This window comes from Haemaphysalis longicornis, unplaced genomic scaffold, assembly GCF_048455015.1.
Source record: "Haemaphysalis longicornis isolate Haplotype H1 unplaced genomic scaffold, Haemaphysalis longicornis Haplotype H1 scaffold_10, whole genome shotgun sequence".
Taxonomy (NCBI): Eukaryota; Metazoa; Arthropoda; class Arachnida; order Ixodida; family Ixodidae; genus Haemaphysalis; species Haemaphysalis longicornis.
Window position 1 is genome coordinate 57,593,263 of NW_027526204.1, and position 12,271 is coordinate 57,605,533.

Below are 12,271 nucleotides of genomic sequence, written 5' to 3' on the forward strand. Positions count from 1 at the left end.
AGATGTTCGTCATGAGCTAGACATCCTGCTATTGGGCGGCTTTTTCGCGCACTTCCGGCAAAGAGATGAGTCGTCTGCTCAGCGTCGGCTCGCCGGCTGATCTGCCAGCGGAGTGCCGGAGTGCTTGGACATTTTACGACAAACGAAACAAGTGTAAACAAACGCTTAACCGTTTGTATTGAATACAACAGGGCCATAACACGACATGAATATTCTCTTACTTGAGTACGTTCCATAAAGAAAGCGTTGAAGCCCCGTGGCACTTCTTTCTTGCAATCGCAGAGAACGCCCTGAGCCGAATGCCCGGGTTTGACGCATACATTTTATTCAACTTCCAAACAATCCAGAGATGCGTTTCGAACGAACACAACGTCACAACATGCGTTGCAATTGCAAGTCCGAACCGCGATTGACAGACGATGGGTTGCCTCCTCCTGCCCCTCGTAAATTCGGCACTCACCTCGCGCGCGGTTTGCGGGGACGAACAGCAAGTCACTTAACTCTGGCGCACAAGCCGAGATGGCTTTTAGCCACGCACACTGCACATACCCCATGCGAGGTTGAGGTCGTACGCCGCTTGAGAAAGATAATCCAGACCATGGGAAGCACTATCCACCCGCAGAAGCACAACGTCGCATTTAATCGCGAAACAAAGGCGTCCACTACACACACACCATCGCCTCCTGTAATGCCAAACGCATCTCGCACTTCCAAATAGGAGTGAGTAGTATGCCTGCAGTGCCCATATGCCGCGAGGTGGGGCCCCAAGCTGAACCGGGATCACGCAACCGTAACTGACTTCTAGAGCGGTTTGTGCCTTGTTGCCAGGGCAACCGATGTTTGATGTTGTCAAAGAAATGGTGCTCGCTCCAGCGCTAGAAAGCTCAGAGCCGCGGTGGAGCATGTTTTGCCAACGTTGCCGCTCTCCACCACGCGTCGCCCCAAGCTGTATCGGTCTGTATCGGTTTACAATGTCTTTTTCACATGCCGCCGGCAGGAATTACCACCGCCAAAAAATAAGACCTGGCACCAGCGGGGCCACATCTGATACGGCGCTTTTTGGATAAACAGTGCGCTGTGCATCCAAGGGAGCGAGCGCAGGATCCTCCCCGTGCGGCTGCGAGTTCACCGCCGATAATAAGCCGCGTGCCGCCGATAGCAAAGTTCTGCAGCAACGTACACCGCAAAACGGCAAGGCCAGGCCGCCGCACACATGGGGCCAGATTTTTCGTTCGCTTTTCCAGCCTTGAGCGGAGTGCGAGATTCATGGTGTCAACAAAGCTTGCCCGTAGCAGACGGCTGTGTGAGCAGCGCAATGGCGGAAGTACGTCACCGCCGGGGAGCGCAGCATCATGGGAGGGAAGGCTCGCTCGCCGTCAACAGCGGAGAGTAAGTTGAAAGGAGGAGGAAACGCGGCGCGACGATAATGCGCGGTTTTTGATTTCCGATTTCTCAGCTAATACTCATCGCTTCAACAAAATTCTTGCGGGAGGAGATTGCTAATACATTGCTTTATTTGGTTACATGTACATCCACGCATCGGCGGAAGGCATTTCAGGACCCCTTTAATTGGGATCGATTTTAATGATTTTTTGCCGTGTTTGTGAATTGGTCTTGCTTTTTAAGTGTGCGTTTTTGTCTTCGATCGTGAGAGGACGGTGTACAAAGTAGACAGGGCAGAGACACGCAGACTTCAAGGCTGTAGCAAAACTTAAAGATTGGAATTGTGGTTGTACTCGCGAGTGCGAAAAAAATTATAGTTCAACACGCCTGACACATGTACCGGTAAATTTAATTTCAGCCTGCCGCAGCTCAGTATAGATTGATTGATAAATAATTTATTAAGTGGTTGATCGATCGACCCATCAATCGCTTGATTGGTCGATTGTTTCGGGTCCCTCACGTGTGTCATCTCGCCATGCTTGGAATTCATTAATGTTTAATTATAGCACGTGCTAAAATTAACTTTGGTCGTTACAGGGTTTAGGTGTCCTACGCTATATTTCTATCGCGGTTAGCCTTCCACCGGCATTATTAGCTGAAAGGGAGAGAGAGAGAACAAACTTGATTTTTTTTATTGATGCTTGTGGAATTAGAAAGGATTAGGAGGGGAAGGGGCGGATGTCCATAGGGCCGCCGCGACGTACGCGTGCTAACGAATTTCTCTTTACTGAAGAAGGTATAATTGAGCGGACTTAGCGCGAAAACTGCAGCACGCACACAACGAAGAAAGCATGCTTCAAAATGCTGTAGACCTCGCGAACCTTCGCGGGAGCGAGCTGTCCGTTCACTGCGGCAGCGCCGCCGCCGCAGCGGCGTAGTTGTGTCATTGACCTTGCCCAAGTCAGTCAGGAGTCGCCTCGGTAGATGGCGAGAGCGGACGGAGTAGCGTAGACATAGCGTAGATTTCGAACTCTAGAGTCGCGCGTAGAGCCATTTCCAGTGGTCCAGACCATAGAGTTTCATACTAATATACACTAGAGGGGACACTGGCGCTAGTGTCTATGCGAGCCGTTGATCGTCTGCTTCAACCCCCATGAGGGCGGCCATGCCAGATAGACGTGTGATTTTCGAACTTGGCTTGACTATGCCGACATCTTGACTTGACTCGAAATACCTTTTTTTAAACTGAAAATCTACAACTAATGTTTATTACTGTATAAATTATTAGTCGCATAAACAACTTGTACTATACGTTAAATTTTAATTAAGGTTTAGAAGTACTCTTTTATAAGAGGGGAAGTGATTTGTGAACGGCATACGCGGCTGAGTTTGGCGGAGCCGGCGATTCGGCGGCGAAGCGTATTTTCTTTCGGGTTTTTTTTTTTTTTTTTTTTTTTTTAGCGTGCGAGGCGGCGGTGGCATGTGTCTGCTGAAGGGCCGCTGTACAGCGTTAAATTTCGTTCTGGAAGACTACGAGTAGCGGAGCGACGCGTCATATAACCCCAAGTAAGTATACACGGTTGTTGTTCATTTCCACTCATAAGCGTAACTGTTGTCGCCTTACCCGACGTGCGGTCGGCATGCTGACAAAATCGTGAAAGGACGCTGAGTAACAGCTGATCGTTTGCTTTGGTGCCTTAAACAAGCCATAATGGCCAACTCGACCACGGAACTCGACCATATCACCTCTGTTTGTCGCTAACACTTAGACGATGTTTTATTGACCGAATGGTTAATCGGGTTCTTTCTTTGTTGTACTAGTCGTATATTCTTGATGTCTTGACGCACTGTAGAGCTGTTTCTGTGAGCAAATGTTAATTTTATATGTTGAGAGCGACAAACGTAGGATACAGGGTATCTTATCAGGCCACACAGCGAAAAAATTCTCGTACTTCATTCGTGTTAACCTTCCAGAAGACGGCCTAGCGGCAGGCATGCAGGGCGTTCTGGAGCAGTGGGCTGCATTTTACGGGAGTTCCTAATTTTGTGAAAATTCCCGTGTATAATATTTCTATTAGATGACCAATAACGCGCACTGATATATCTAAGCACCGTGTGTGTAAATTACACGCCCACAAGTACCAATAATCACCTGTCTAACCGAGGTCTCACGCCCAGATATAACCAGGTACGCGTGTGAAATTGAAGGCACCCTATTTTTTCCAGTGCCTCCATACAAGCGTGCCGAAGCGCAGGAACAGTTTGAAATTACGTGCGAAGGTGTCAAACAGCGTAAATGTTGCTGATCAGACGGTGCTTGCCTAAATAGCAACTAAATAGTGCCTCAGGGGTACCATTTCCATAATACACAAGCTGCCTTCATGCATTCGTTGTTCCGTAGCTGTTCCACAATAAGTTCAAAACATTTACTCATTTTGTGTGGTTGTTCTCTTGAATAATCCAACTGCTAAAGTCATGTCTTGTTAAAGCACGACCTTTGAAAACATTGTTGGCTTCCTGTGAGTTCATTGTATGTGCCTTCTCTTTGGTTTAAGTAATGACTTCAGTGTCAACACTTCAGCGCGCAGAGTCATTGAATATGTTATGTTGCTGGAACCCTTTTTGTAAATAAGCATGCTAGTGTGCTGGATTTTAAGAGTAGATACTTGTGCTCTAAATATCTGTACAAAAGTCTTTCTTGCAAAACCTTCAATGATGCCATCCATTTCGATACAGGTCCCAGCTGTGTCAGCAGTGCAAGGAGCAGACCAGCAGGCAACACAAGAAGCTGCACCAGGCATGCAACCAGTTTCCAAGTTAGGATCATTGGATGGATCATAAGCAGCGCAAGACAAGGCAGGCATGCCGCCAAGCTGCTAAAAATATAAAAATTCTAGCAAGGGCCACCATTCAAAAAGCAAAAGGGCTTGGGGAGAGGTTGATTGCAGCCAACGATATGTAAATAGTAAAAACAATCCGGTACATTCAGCTGCACAATAAAGAGAAAAACAAGTGGTGAGGAAAGTGCCTTGTAGTGCATGGAAGATGTTCTTTGAATCTTGCTTGTTAGGCACTCAAGATTCAAACTAATTTTCTCGGGTGCAAGAAAATTAGTTGTTCGAAACCTTACATTGTATGCATAAATGTGACTTACAGCAGTGGCTTCATTTGCGATAGCCTTGGCACAGCATGAAATCAACTTCATTTAACTACTATGAGCAGCCATTTGAAAACTTGTGTACGTGCTTATTGAACTGAAAGAATGAAGTGGAAGTATTCTGCGTGGTATTTTAGCCCACTGTGTTCCAAAGTGGTATTCACTTGAGGGACCCTGCTGAGGAGGAATGTGCGTGGTGCCAATTACTGTGAGGGAGCTGGCACGTCCCCTCTGCCCATGTAAATCTCCATTGAAGCCAGGTTCTATTGTGCACCTTTCACAAACTTTTTGTGGCGCCGCCACCTCCTCCAGCAACATATTCATGAAGGTGTGACGTAGGGGATCAGCTTTCACCACGTGAATGTCAGTTAAAACTTACATTATACGTTGTGGCTGCAGTGTTTTGTTTATGCACCTGTGATGTCTGCCTAAACAATGGATTGAAAAATGTTAAGCTGCCCTTTCCCATCTTGCACTGTCAGTACGGCTCAAAAGGTTCTGATCAGTGGGGTAGAAGGCTGCCTCACCTACTTCTGGCTGTTATCCAGTTGCAGATTGTATCCACCCACTGCTGTTCACTGTGGCTGTATATTGTCATGCCGAGTGTACGCTGTTTTGTTCGTTGATCAGATATTGTTGCCCTGCTTCTACTGTGCTGGCAGATGCTGATCGAAACACTTCTGCTCTACAGCTATACCCAGCCGAAAAAAACCATTGGCCGACCAATTGGTCCAATTTGCCACTCAATGGGTCCAAATGGAATCCCAATGGGTCCAAATGGAAACCCAATGGGACCAATTGGACCTATTGGAGCGATCCGAATTGGGCCCATTGGCCCGATTAGGATGGCCAGTTGGGCCAATTGGACCCATTGGCTCCAACTATAAAGTTAATACTGACTGCTCCAACATGATGACCCAATCAGGGAGCCGTTTTGGATAGTATTTGGATAGTATTCAATTACGACAACAAATGGCTGAAATTAAATTCTCTCTCTCACCCTTAATTTGAAACCTTCAGAAATGTTCAAAACTTGCAACCTTTACAAATGTATATTTATGAGGCAATTAATTTTGATATTACAATCAGCAATTCAAGATAAATTTCTTATAAAAACATAACAAACACACTAATGAAAACTTTCCGACACGAGTAGCAAAATTGTTTGGAAATAAAACCCCGATCCAATCCAATCGAATCCAATCCATAGACGGACAGTGGATAAGTGATATTCAACGTGGTGTTGGCATTGGCGGTGTAGGTAGTGTAGGCGTGTTGATCGGTTGCACACGCAGGCTTCTCTGACTGCATTGGAAATGTAAGGTGGTCTGCAAGAGTGTGAGAAGTGGCGACGATGATATCGCACACCCATAGCAGTGTGTTTCAAGATGCATCTTTACGCTGGACGTCGCTAAGCCTCGCACCGAAGGAAGAGTGTCTCTGTTTATGTGAGTATACTGTTTATATGTAAGTTTTCCTTGCCATTTTCACCAATCATAGCGTGAGCGGTGTTATTAAGAAATAATTTGTCTGCCTAAATATATTTCAGGGCTCTTCATGTTACGATTGACGGGTTCACGACATCGCCACGCAACGCAGTTCGCCATGCATGGGACGTTGTTGAAGAGGTGAGCTCACGTCTTTCAACATTTCAGTGCCTTGTTGTTTTAATGCGCGAAACTGCGGTTTATTATAAACTTAACCCATTGTTCGCTTTTGCCACTCACTTTGTGAAGGTCCAGCCAGCCTGCGGCGAGCGGAGCACGGCATGGACAATGGCCTGTGCAAAATTGCTTAAACGACGAACTGTCTGCATGCTGTGTATACAAACAGAGCAATAAAGATATTCATTCATTCCGAGAGTTCTTGTATTTGTGATACAGGTAACCAACGCACTGCAGCGGCAGCTCAGATGGAGTGACTGCGGCAGTGGGATGAACCAACTAAAAGTGCAACAAGGTGGCGGCCAATGGGAAGACCTATTGGCGTTCCAATGGGTCGGCCAATAGGTCGCCCAATTGGACGGCCAATGGGTCGCCCAATTGGCCGGCCAATGGGTACGCCAATGGGTGCCTAAAACATTATTGGACGACCAATTGGTCGGCCAATTGGACCGCCAATAGGTCGGCCAATGGTTTTTTTCGGCTGGGTAAGCTTTTCTAGGGTTCCTTTCATGCAATCTTCTTACCGTAACCTAACGTCGCATTTGTTTGCCACTTACAGTAACCATTTTGTTGATTCCTGCATAAAGCAGCCTGCGTACATCGGTATGCTGGTTGCGAAAATGGCAATGCTGGTTGGTAGCTACAAACTAAATCCTGGTACCAATATGTTCACAGTGGCTCTTGGATGGGACAATAAATACATTGATGCGACATGCTTATGCCTTCACTCCTTTTCACTGTATAGTTTGCATGTTTGCTGTTCACCAGCCTTCAAAATTTTAAAACAACTTCCTCATGATAAGCTTGCACTCTTGCTTTTGTTGTATTAAGCAATGCTCGCTCTTGGATGGGACAATAAATACATTGATGCGACATGCTTATGCCTTCACTCCTTTTCACTGTATAGTTTGCATGTTTGCTGTTTACCAGCCTTCAAAAGTTCAAAACAACTTCCTCAAGGTAAGCTTGCACTCTTGCTTTTGATGTATTAAGCAATGCTGTGCCTTTTTTATTAGTGTTACAGAGTATGACTGTGGTGAGGGCTTTTTTATAAATGAGTGAAACTGAATTCTGCACTTGGCTGTTGGCACAATAAATTCACACAGCAATCGCCAGTCGCTAACTTTTTCTGTGTGCTCAATATGCCTGTCTCCAGGCGCTGAGCCAGGGTTCCACTAACGCAAACAGTTGCTACAGCAACACCTGCCACTGGATGGGGAACACTGTGACCAATGTAGACTCACAGCGACTTCATTGAATAGAAAGCATGCATGCCGGTGATCGCCTCATCTTACAGGCGTATGGCTTCACCAGTACATAGCTATGTAAGCCATAGTTTATGGCCCAAAAGTACTGGTAGGCCCCAGACGATCATTTGGCCACGTTCTGTTGCAATATGTAAAGCCATTCTACCGTTGCAGAGGTACATTTTCTTCCCCTGTCTGATACTGCACTGCCTATAGGGTGTATTCACGGGGCTTTGGGCCGCGCGGCGGCGCTCCTGCGCGGCAGCGACAACGCCATATTTGAGGTTGCACTCCGCCGCGCGGGCAGTGCGTTTCTCGACGCGAAACGTGGTTTGCAGAGTGCTGCTGGCAAGAACGATCGCGTAGACGGCGTTTTTTCTGCGTGATTCGTGGGTTTGCGAATGCCTCGTCGTAACAAGTAGCTGGCATTGTTCTCGCTTCGAAAATCCGGACTGCGCTGGTCTCCTACAACCGCAGACCCGCAGCAGGCCGCACGACAAAATCAAGCGCGCCATTTATTTTATTTTTACTTCGCTGTTTCGAAGCGGCGGCTAGGGCAGTGCTTGAAGGCTGTCTGTCTTCATTCGACGAATTCCCAAAGAAGTTATCGATAATATGGCTAATGAGTACCGAATCTGTTGGAGCCCGTTTCAGGTGGGCCCCGGGACGATGGGCGTTGGAGCTTTCACCTCGCACCTCGTCACATGTTTGAAACATTGGCATGCTTAAAATCTTCACAAATTAAGGTAGCCGGCGTACTTTATGGGTGAGACGAACAATACTGGGCTCCCAGCCTCAACATGGGCTACTTCGAGTGTTGAGGTGAACGCACGCATACATGCAATATCGCTTCCAACGTAATTGCGAGTACCCAAATTGATTCAATTCTTCGTCGCCTTCGACTGTTCTCTATAATGAACAAGCGTGTTACGTGATCAGACACTAAAGCTTGACGCTGGGTACACAGTTTGACTTCAAAAACAGCGCAGAGACTAAAACTTTAACGTATGCATGGGAAAAACTAGAGCAGCCCTTGTAACTTGTCTCTGCGCTGCTTTCGAAGTAGCCAAAGTGTGTTCCATAATCTTGTCCTGCTTATAATTTCCGCTTCGTCTTTACCGAAAGGAAAACATCTGAAAATCATCGGTGGGATCTTTGACGTCGCCACCATACTTAATTTTATCTCGTACTTACCTCGCGATGGTTTGCACTCAGACCCTGTGCGTAATTGTTCCGCTTCATTAGGAGCTCAAATGGATGACCTTCGTGCGTTTAACGCACAGAACCCTGTCGCCAGAGCACTTCACCGTCTCTCATACTCCTCAAGAAGCGCGCAACATGCCTAGGTGGCACGGTAAAACCAGCTCCTCATCTCACACGCCACCACCACATCAAGTATCCTCACAGCCTTGGGTGAAGAAATTTTCTCAACTCGCGCCACGGTCGCTTCAAGCAACGGAGGAAATAAGGAAATCGGCGCACCGGTATGACACCGAGATAGCGCGAAATCGCCAAAACAGACCGGGTTATGCACGCCGCTGGCCGCGCCTGTCAAACCATCGGACAGCTGCATTCGTCGCGCGAAATCATATTGTCTTCAAGCACTGCCCTGGCCTTCGCTTCGAAACAACAAAAAAAAAAAAAAAAAAAAAACGGTGCGCTTGCTTTCGTCGTTCGGTCTGCTTCGGATCTGCGGTTGTAGGAGACGTGAATAGCGCATCCGGAATTTCGCAGCGAAAACAATGCTGGCTGCTCGTCACGACCAGGGATTCTCAAACACACGAATCACGCAGAGAAAAACACCGTCCACATGAACGTTCTTTCCAGCACCACGCCGCAAACAACGTTTCGCGTCGGGAAACGCGCTGCCCGCGCGGCGGAGTGCAACCTCAAATATGGCGTCGCCGCCGCCGCGCAGGTAGCGCCGCCGTGCGGTCCAAGGCCCTGTGAATACACCCTATACAGAGTATTCATTACATTGTTTTTACCTTCAGCTTCAAACACCCCATATGCGTCCATGGTTACGGGCGGTCACAGCGATTGCGCGTGAGCCTTGGTTACGCCGGTGAATACACGCAGCTGATTAGCAACGGAAATGGACTGTGTCGGCTGTGTTGTGCTTGCGGGAACAGCCTAGCAGACAACGGTTGCACTGGCGGAATCGCCCTATGCAAGCGGCCTACCCTCACTTGTTTCCCCGCTTTCTCCCACGATAAGGTGCCGACCCACCCGCTGGTGGACGCTCCCACAACATTAAAAAAAAATCACCGGCTGTGCACACATACTTACTGCTGATAAAAGATTTTTATTTGTCTTCGGCGCTACCGTGCTCGTGTTATAATCGCAAGCGTAGTCATGAACGTGGCTAGGATGGAACGCACTACCCGGCGCGGAGTGCTTCCCGTATCCATTAATTCCAGCCGTGCAGTATTTGCGCACTGCAGCCGCTGGAATCGAACGCCAACAGCAATTCTGCCCCGGAATGACCCACCGACGCTTTCGACGCCGAAACCGAAACTGACGGAGCGGAAAAGTACGAAGCCTAGTACATATAACAAACGTCAAGCCTCAAGTTAAGCCAAGTTCGAAAATCACGAGTCTACGTCACACAATCAGCTCCATGGGGGTTGAACGATTGCAGCGCCAGTGTCCCCTCTAGTTTCATTAGTATGAAACTCTATGGTCCAGACCATGGAGGAAAAAAAAGTTAGGAGACGGCATTACGTCACGCAGCTAGCCTTCGCAAGCCCAGGTCCGTTGAAGCCGTTCCCTCCGCCGTTTCCCTTTCTCAAGCCGCCGCAGTCGGCCCTCCAAGGTCGGGTGGGCCGGCGGCGGCGGCGGTCTCCGACTCCGGGGCATCTCTCGTGTTTCGTTGGCGGTAGCTGTTCCCCGTCCTTCCTGCATTTGTCTGCTCGGCGATCTCATGCCCGTGTGCGGGCAGGAGTGCCGCGTACGTGCGGAAGACAAAAGCCGTGGGGAAAAAAAAAACAACATATAGCAGGCTTCGCGACAACGGGCCGCAGAGCAGTTTCGAGCAGACGAAATTGAAGAGCGCGGCGGCCCATACGCGTGAATGACAATCCTGGCCGCCTAGACGCACACCACGTGACCTTCTCAACGTCATGTCCGGTGTGTTTATTATACTAGTGCTTAAATAAACAACGTGTGTTTAAATCAAGCTCATATTGAAATTTATTTGGCTTAAAATTTTGTTGGAGCCTATCAAGGTCTTTGTAAAGTTGTCGCCTCCGTTGTTATGGTAGCTGTATAAGCAAATGGCGGCGCCCTGCGTCTACGCTACGAGCACGAGCCGGTCGTGGCTACGAGTGATCGTCAGGCGCGCTTGGACAGTATCAACAGATGTGTATCTGCAAACGCATGACACTATCTTAAAGCTCTGACATTAATGCTTTAATAAAATGAAGAAGGCGTATCAGACCGACGCGCGAAACAGCGCGCTTTTTGGTAACGCCCGTCGGTTCTCTTGAAACGTCGTGATCGAGCTGTTCAGACTCCTGCCGCGTCCGTCCTGTCGCTGGAACAAATAGGCGATTTTTCTTGGCTCGTCAGCCTGCAAAATGACACCGAGGAGTCCAGTTCAGGCATGCGTAATCTGCTGCGTAAGCTTGTCGGAAGCGGCTGCTACGGAGTGGTGCGTCTAGTGGTTTGGCCGACACAAACACGTCTCGGGATCGCCAGTCCGGACGAAGCGCACGAGGTACCACTTGTAACTTGTTCAAATGACTTCATTAGTAACCAGTGCCTACATTTCGGCTACACAGTTAGGAGCGCGGGTAAATAATTCGGACGTTTTGCATGTGGCGTGCTGAAAGGTCAGTACATTTGGTGGCTTTACGTCTTGCACCAATTTCCTATATGCCTTCGTCATGCTCATGATCATTTTCGCATCTTTTTCTATTATTGCAAGTAGCGTGAAGCTCAGTAAAAGCGCGAGTGAAAATCTCAATTCATGCTAAAAATCTGTTTGCACTATTCCTCTTGAATCCACTACCGCACTTCATCGATAGGCAGTGAGCCCCTAATCATGTACACCATGCGGTTGATGAACTCGTTGATCTCGAAGACTGACGAATGTTGTCTCACTTGTACACTAAATACGGCGTCCCCATTTAACTTACAGTGGTCAAAAACTTGTGCAGTATCTTGACTATCAGTATTACGCCTTTGGCATCCTTGTGCTTGGAGGACAAACCGTCGCATGGGCTGCCTATGCTGCCTTGCTGGATGGTGTCAAGGCAAGTGTCTTCAGCACTGTTTCCGGATAAGGTTGAAACCATTAGGACAGCTGACAAAACAAGTGCAAAATAAAATCACGGTGTCCAGGCAACAAGCTTGGTGAGGCGTCGACCAGGCCTTTGGAGGATCAACCAGAGTTACAATCAGGAAAGGAGCAACCAAGCGTAGCCATTCACTCAGCCTGAGCATTCACAGGAACACAGCTGGTGTCAAAACCGATCAGGGTAGAATGACTTGCTTGGTTGCAATGATGGCACTGTTGTAAATAAATGAGATGGGCGCAGGCAGAGGGCGATAGCTGGGGTAAAGAAGAAGACGAAGCTGCGCCCACTGCCTCGCTCACAGTATGTTCCATCGCCTTACGAGAACGGGTGCTGGGTCGTGCTTCTCTCTTGGATCCTCCACACGCTGGTGCCGAAACCCGGGAGAAGGGACCTCCAGAGGTGAGCTACAGCGAGCGTATTTCGCTTCTGTTCGACCGCCTTCTTACCTCTGGAGATTGGGAATGAAGCCGTACAGGAAGCCTCCAACTTGGAGAACAGCGGGGCAGCCTTAGAAGAAGA

The 12,271-nt window shown here is 48.2% G+C and overlaps 1 long non-coding RNA gene across 2 annotated transcripts; it reads left to right on the plus strand.

Moving 5' to 3' along the window:
• The first annotated feature begins 5,304 nt into the window (after positions 1–5,304).
• On the plus strand, positions 5,305–6,402 carry LOC144158601 (uncharacterized). Of its 2 annotated transcripts, XR_013320147.1 has the most exons (3): positions 5,326–5,988; positions 6,090–6,168; positions 6,277–6,402. It is a non-coding gene; the product is annotated as an uncharacterized LOC144158601 (long non-coding RNA). The 2 variants fall into 2 exon arrangements; XR_013320146.1 differs by having other exon boundaries at positions 5,305–5,988; positions 6,090–6,402.
• Positions 6,403–12,271: the final 5,869 nt, after the last annotated feature.